Genomic DNA, 7637 nt, shown 5'->3' on the forward strand with positions numbered 1-7637 from the left:
TTTTTTTAGTTCTTTTTTTAATAAAGATTTTTCTTTTTAATGTGGACCATTTTTAAAGTCTTTGTTCGGATGTGTTGCTATACTGTTTCTGTTTTATGTTTTGGTGTTTTGGCCAATCGGCATGTGGGATCTTAACTCCCCAACCAGGGATTGAACCTGTACCCCCTTCACTGGAATGCAAAGTCTTAACCATTGGACCACCAGGGAAGTATTCCTCTCCATGATCTTTTTAATCAGTTGACAAAATTTCTTAGGATAGTTTTAGATTTACAGAAAAATTGAAAAAAGTGCAGCTGCTGCTAAGTCGCTTCAGTTGTGTCCGACTCTGTGCGACCCTATGGACAGCAGCCCACCAGGCTCCTCTGTCCATAGGATTCTCTAGGCAAGAACACTGGAATGGGTTGCCTTTTCCTTCTCCTAAAAGAGTGCAGAGAATTTCCATATCCTCTCACCCCACCCCCCAAATTTCCCCTATTATTATTCCCCTACTATTAGTATCTCTCAGGTGGCTCAGTGGTGAAGAATCCACCTGCTAATGCAGGAGACCTGTGTTCAATCCCTAAGTCCGGAAGATCCCCTAGAGAAGGAAATGGCAGTCCACCCCAGTATTCTTGCCTGAAAAATCCCACAGAGGAGCCTGGCGGGCTCCATGGGGTCACAAAAGAACTGGACACCACTGAGTGACTAAACAACAACTGGTGGGTGAGTCTAAGGTACAGCTAAGTTTGAGAACTGCTTATCTATTAATAGAAGCTGCTGTGTCAAGAAGGAAAGTGGGGGCTATGGGCACAGAGTTGGAACTGGGGTGACTGCTTTCTGGCTGTGTGATCTTGATCAAGTTACTGAACCTCTCTGAGAGCCTGTACCCTCATCTGCAAACTGAGGGTAGTGATAGCTACTACATAAGAGTGTGAAGATTAAATAGGTGTAAAAGAGCCTGGCTAGACTAGGAGGTTGCCATAAACAATTGCTCGGTAATAATAATAGCAAACACATATTGAGGTTTTAATCACACGCCAAGCTCTGTGCTCAGCTCTTAAAAATGGCAATTAGTAGGAGATATTGGAAGGGACCAAATCAGTGCCTTTTGGGAAGAAAAGCAAAATCAACACTGCCCGGGGTATCCTAAAGAGAGCAAAGAATAATATTAATTACAAGGCTACCAGCAGTGATTTGCCTCCCACTTGCACAAGGCTTCATGCTGCACGGAGGATTTCCAGGCTCACGCGCACTTTAATTTTCTCAGCTTTAATCTTCTGTGGGGTTGGCAGAGTCACCTCCATTGTTTAAATGAGGAGACCAGGCTCAGAGAGGGAGAGGGGCTGACCCAAGCTCACACAGCGGCCATGTGGCCAAAGAAGGAACGTGAACCCGGAGGGAGAAGCCGGGCAGCCGAGTCCACGCCGCGCCTTCCCTAGACCTCCGCTGAGGATGTGGGCGCGGGCCCAGTGATGCCGAGGCCTGGTCCCCGCGCTCTCCAGGGATGGTCGGGAGTCTGGAGGGCCCGGGAGGCGGCGGGAGGCAGGGGTTCGGAGGCGCGGCTCCGAGCTGGGGGCGGGGGCTAGACGCGAGAGAGGCCACTCACCCCTCCCCAAACACGCAGTGCCCTTTCTCCCGCTCGGCTGCTGAGCCTGGGCTGGGCGCGGGGGAGGCGGGGGTTATCCCGGAGGGGATCCCGCCCCCCCACCTCCAACGGCCCGGCGCCCCCGCACCCACGTGAACGCGGGCCCGGCGCGGATCCCACCAGCTGCACAGCGCGTCGCGGCTCCGCGCCGGTACCTCGGCCTTTTTGGTTTTGGAGCAGGCGCTGCGCGGTCTCTGGCGGGTCCCCGCTGCCCCGGCCGGGCGCTTCGCTGGGCTCCGGCACCTGCATCCCCGCGCAGCGCGCAGGCGGACGCGCGGGCAGGCCGCCCCCGCTGCTCCTGGCGCTGGTGAGTGCGAGTCCCGCGGCTCTGCGAGGGCGGGGGCTCTGAGATTTTGGCAGGCGGGATCCGGGCCGGTTGGGCCTATCATGGGGTCAGGCGGGTGGGGCCCCCCTTTCGCCCATGTTCTCATCTCTCGGCTGCTCTTTGTCTCAGCTGCTCCCTGCCCCGTAGAGTCGTAGCCTCCGCTCATCTCCTGTAGCCCTGGTGAGTTTCCTGTCTCCTTGGTTACCCATCTCGGCTCTTGTCCATCCTGTCCCTCTTATCCATGGCCTCTACCCGTGGGCAGGTTTCCATCTTTGCCTGATGCCTGGTCCCTTTCCAAGGCTTGGTTCCCCTCCCTATCAGGGGGTTTATTCCTCCAATCCGGAGGGCCCTGATTGTGACTGAGACTTTGGCCACCGATGCAGGGGGACTGGGTCAGAAGTTCTATGAGGGGTGGTGGTGGTGATGGTGTGTGTGTGTGAGACTGAATTTTGAGTAGGAGTGCCAACCCACAGAGATGAGTGAGGCTGAATGTTTAAATGTGGGAAGGCATTTCGATGTCTGAAGTTTTGTGTCTTGTGTCCCAAGTTGTGTGTGTGTGTGTATTATGTACCTGCCTGTATAGAGCTTCATTTACAAGGGGAGTTGTGCAAGATCCTGAAGGGGTGTGTGTGTATGGAGCTGTGTGTCTGAGGAGGACTGTGGGGTTTTGTGTCTGATGGCGTGCATGAATGTCAAGTGCGTGTATGTTTGTGTGTGTAGGAATTGTATGACATACTGCATGAATAAAGCTCCTTTTCTCTTTTTTAAATTGAAGTAAAGCTGATGTACAATATTACATAAATTACAGGTATACAATACAATAGGGGCTTCCCAGGTGGCGCAGTGGTAAAGAATCTGTCTGCCAAACTGGAGATGCGGGTTTGATCCCTGGGTCAGGAAGATCCCCAGGAGAAGTTAATGAATCCACTCCAGTATTTTTGCCTGGAAAATCCCATGGACAGAGGAGCCTGGTGGGTTACAATATAATGATACAATACAATATAATGATTCACAATTTTTAAAGATTTACTTCATTTATAGTTATTATGAAATGTTGGCTATATTTGCTATGTTGCACAATATATCCTTATATCTTATTTTATACCCAATAGTTTGTACATGTAACTTCCTACCCCTGAGTTGCTGCTCCCCCCTTCTCTCTCCCCACTGGTAACCACTAATTTGTCCTCTATATCTGTGAGTCTGTTTCTCTTTTGTTATGTTCTCCAGTTTGTTGTGTTTTCTAGATTCCACATATAAGTAATATGCAGTGTTTGTCTTTCTCTGTCTGACTTATTTCACTTAGTATGATGCCTGGAGTTGCATTTCTGAAGTTGTGTGTGTTGTATGTCGAACAGTTCTGTGTGTGTGAGACTGTGTGTCTTTGTGCAGTTGTGTATATGTCAGTTGTACACACGAGGTATGTGAGGTTGTGTGTTCAAGTGTGTGTGTGTAATGTATGTGATTTCCTCCTTCTCCTCTCTCCCTTCACTCACTCCTCAGGCTGGCAGAGTATTGAGATAAAATGTATGGAAAGCGTCCTCGTTTGCCCACTGTAGTTTGCTTCAGCTTTAGAATGTAGAAGTTCCTTCTTCTTCTCCTTGGGCCTGAGAGAAGGGTGGCTTTCACATCTCATCACATCTGAAAGTCTGGAGGTTGGGGGCAGCAGGTGGGGCACTTGTCTTTGAACTCCTGCAGATACTGGGGACACTGGGAGGGTCATTTCCCTATCAGGAACCGAAGAAGCAGGGCCAAGAGAAGGCCCAGGACCAGGAAAGACTAGACAAGAGAGAATTGACTGTGAGGGCAGAAGCCCCCAGGGGTCCAAGAGAAACTGAGAAGGGGCCAAGTGGAGGCCAAATTCCTGGGAAAAACATTTCAAGTCAAACATTGCTTGGCAAGTAATGCCGTTAGCACTGAGCAAGACTGATGAGAAAACTCTTTCCTGTCAGTGTTTTTCTCTGTCTTCAGTCATATGTCTGTTGGACTGATGCTTTTTATTAACCATAGTTGTCATCTGTTTCATGCTCACTAGGTGCTATTCTAAGTGTCACATGAATCGAGTCATCAAATCACATAGAAAGTGACCAGGTCCTGCAAGGTGGAGTTGGATGTGAAACAAAGAGCTCATGCATGCTCTTCCTCTAAGGCAGGGTTCTGCAACAATTTTCAGTAAAGGACCAGCGATAGTGTATGGACATCCATAAAACCTCTTATGTTCCAACAACCCAGCTCCTCCACTGTAGCACAAAAGTAGCTGTAGAGAATAAAGAAAGGAGCATGGCTATGTGGCAATAAAGTTTATTTACTAAAGCAAGCAGCAGGCCAGAGCTGACCCTTGGACAATGGCTTGTCCATCCCTGCTCTTTCTCTTAAGGAAGACATAGGAAATAGACAAACTCACTCTGGATTTTTTGTAATGAGTTAACATCTCAGCTGAATAAGCCCTTTCAACCCATGGGCAAGCTTCACAATACTTCTTGGTGACTGGGAACATGCATCTTAGAGGTGAGGGAATAATCACACACTTGGTTTCCTATCTGGGATTTTTCACAGCCAGCTGAAAAATACCATCGTGATTTCAGGATCCTTTGGAGCAAGATCCTAACTGGGATTTGACGTTGGAACTAGGACTTAGAGCTGAAGGAAGGAGAGCCCGGAAAACTGAGGCAGATACCCTATCCCTGGGATATGTGAGGTGCATAGGAGGACAAGAAAGGCAGTGATCTCAGAAAAGTAGCTGCTCAGCCAGCGGCAGCGCTGCTCCCCTCCACCCCGAAAAAAGTTCAGGGAACTACTTATTGGCCCATCTCTGATAGTTTCCCACTTGATCTGGATGGATTCAGGCACTGGGGTTGGGATTAGGGCTTGGGGAAAGGGTGACAAGGAGAAGAATCTGAAACCATGATCAGAGAGTAGCTGAGGAAGGCCAAGTTCTACAGCCATCCAGGCAACCTGAATATGCACAGCTCAGCACAGGATACAATATTTACTGCCTTCCTTTGGTTTGGAGAGTTTTTTTTCCCTCTACGAGTCAGATGAAGGAAACTGTCAGGAACCTGACAGCACACTCGAAAAGGGGAGTTGAAAATTAAGGACTATTTACAAGGTTAAACCAGTAAAGTTGGTACAACTCAGGGAACAGCAAGAATAGGGGAGTGGCAGGGAGGGAGCAAGAGGGAGACCTGGAGAGAGCTTTGGCTGTAACAAAGAATTGTCTTTACTATTTTTTAAAATTGAAATACATATTGATACATAACATTGGATACATTTTAAGATGTACACCATGTTGTTTTGATATATGTTGTATAATATTGGTTTGGCCTGAAAAGTTCCTTTGGGTTTTCCCATATGACGTTATGGAAAAATCTGAACGAACTTTTGGGCGAACACAGAAACGTGATTGCCGCTGTAGCAATAGCTTTTTTATCATGCCAAGGGAGCCACAAACACTCAGTGGGAAAGATACTCTCTTTAACAAATGATGTTGGGAAAGCTGGTTAAACACGTGCAGAATGATAAAATCTGACCCCCATTTTATACTGGGCTTCCCTGGTGGCTCAGGGGTAAATAATCCGCCTGCCCATGTGAGAGATGTAGGGTTGTGAAGATCACTTGGAGAAGGAAATGGCAACCCACTCCAATATTCTTGACTGGGAAATCCTATGGACAGAGGAACCTGGCAGGCTGTAGTCCATGGAGTCACAAAATAGTTGGATGCGACTTAGCAACTAAACAACAATTTTACACCACTTACAAAAATTAACTTGAAATGGGTTCAGTTCAGTTCAGTCACTCAGTTGTGCCCGACTCTTTGTGACCCCATGGACTGCAGCACTCCAGGCCTCCCTATCCATTACCAACTCCTGGAGTTTACTCAAACTCATGTCCACTGAGTCGGTGATGCCATCCAACCATCATCTTATCCTCTGTTGTCCACTTCTGACCTCAATCTTTCCCAGCATCAGGGTCTTTTCAAATGAGTCAGTTCTTTGCATCAGGTGGCCAAAGTACTGGGGTTTCAGCTTCAACATCAGTCCTTCCAATGAACACCTAGGACTGATCTCCTTTAGGATGGACTGGTTGGATCTCCTTGCAGTCCAAGGGGCTCTCAAGAGTCTTCTCCAACACCACAGTTCAAAAGCATCAATTCTTCGGTGCTCAGCTTTCTTTTTACTCCAACTCTCGCATCCATACATGACTATTGGAAAAACCATAGCTTTGACTAGACGGACCTTTGTGGGAAAATTAATGTCTCAGATTTTTAGTATGCTGTCTAGGTTGGTCATTGCTTTTCTTCCAAGGAGCAAGCCTCTTTTAGTTTCATGGCTGCACTCAGCATCTGCAGTGATTTTGGAGCCCCCCAAAATAAAGTCCCTCACTGTTTCCAGTGTTTCCCCATCTATTTGCCATGAAGTGATGGGACCAGATGGATTGTTTGGGTATAAGACTTAAATATATGACCTGAAGCCATAAAATTGTTAGAAGAAAATGTTAGAAAGAAGTTCCTCTACACTGGTCCCATCAATGAGTTTTTTTTTTTTTTTTTTGATATGACAGCAAAAGCACAAACAACAAAAGCAAAAATCAACAAGTGGTACTACATCAAACTTAAAAGCTTCTATATGGCCAAAAAAAAAAACAACCCCAAACCAAAACAACAGCGAAATGAAAAGGCAACCTGCAGAAGGGGAGAAAAACTTTGCAGATCATGCATGGGATAGGGGTTAATATCCAAAATATGTAAAGATCTCATACAACTCAATAACAAAAATCAATCTGAAAAATGGGTAGAGGAACTAAATAGTCATTTTCCAAAGAAGATGTCCAAATGTCCGACAGCTGCAGAGGATTTTCTGATGGGAGCTGTGGCCTTATGTAGAGGAGTACGTGCCTGTGTGTGCTGTTGTGTCCAACTCTTTGCTAGCCCATGGACTGTAGCCCGCCAGGCTCCTCTGTCTTGGGGATTTTCCAGGCAAGAATACTGGAGTGGGTTGCCATTTCCTCTTCCAGGGGATCTTCCTGACCCAAGGATGGAACCCTCTTGCGTCTCCTGCATTGGCAGGTGGGTTCTTCACTACTACATCACCTGGGGAGCCAGTCACTGCCAAACGTGAGCCTGGCAGGGGGAGCTGGAAGAATGTGCCATCTCCATCTTTTCCCACTTGCCATTCTGCTGTTTCCCACTGGCCTGCCTGCAATGGCAGGGGAGCCTGGGCCATGCTATCTCTAGTGGTTAGCCTTTTGCCTGGGAATGAATATAGAGGGATAACAGAATTTCCAGTATGCCTATATTAGGGACACTGCCACTTGCTGTGAGGTCATATAGGCAAGTCTACTTATCTTTCCAGATTAGGAGCTGCCCAGGGCCCACAATACTTTTAGGGACCCATGCAAACGTTTATGCTTTTTTTTTTTTTTGCTGAGCCTCATGGCATGTGGGATCTTAATTCCTTGACCAGGGATCAAACCCATGCTCCCCCTAAAGTGGAAGGGCAGAGTCTTAACCACTGAAATTCCTGTTTGTGCTTCTTTTAAAATTACAATAAAGAATTTAACTTTCAGATTGAATAAAATATTTTAATATATAATATTAATATTCATTTAAAAAACTGGAGTGAAATGTACGCAGAACAACCACCCATTTTAAAATGGCATTCAGTGGCATTTAGTTCATTTGCAACATTG

The sequence above is a fragment of the Ovis canadensis genome, chromosome 5 (genome assembly GCF_042477335.2).
Source record: "Ovis canadensis isolate MfBH-ARS-UI-01 breed Bighorn chromosome 5, ARS-UI_OviCan_v2, whole genome shotgun sequence".
In the NCBI taxonomy this organism is placed as follows: Eukaryota; Metazoa; Chordata; class Mammalia; order Artiodactyla; family Bovidae; genus Ovis; species Ovis canadensis.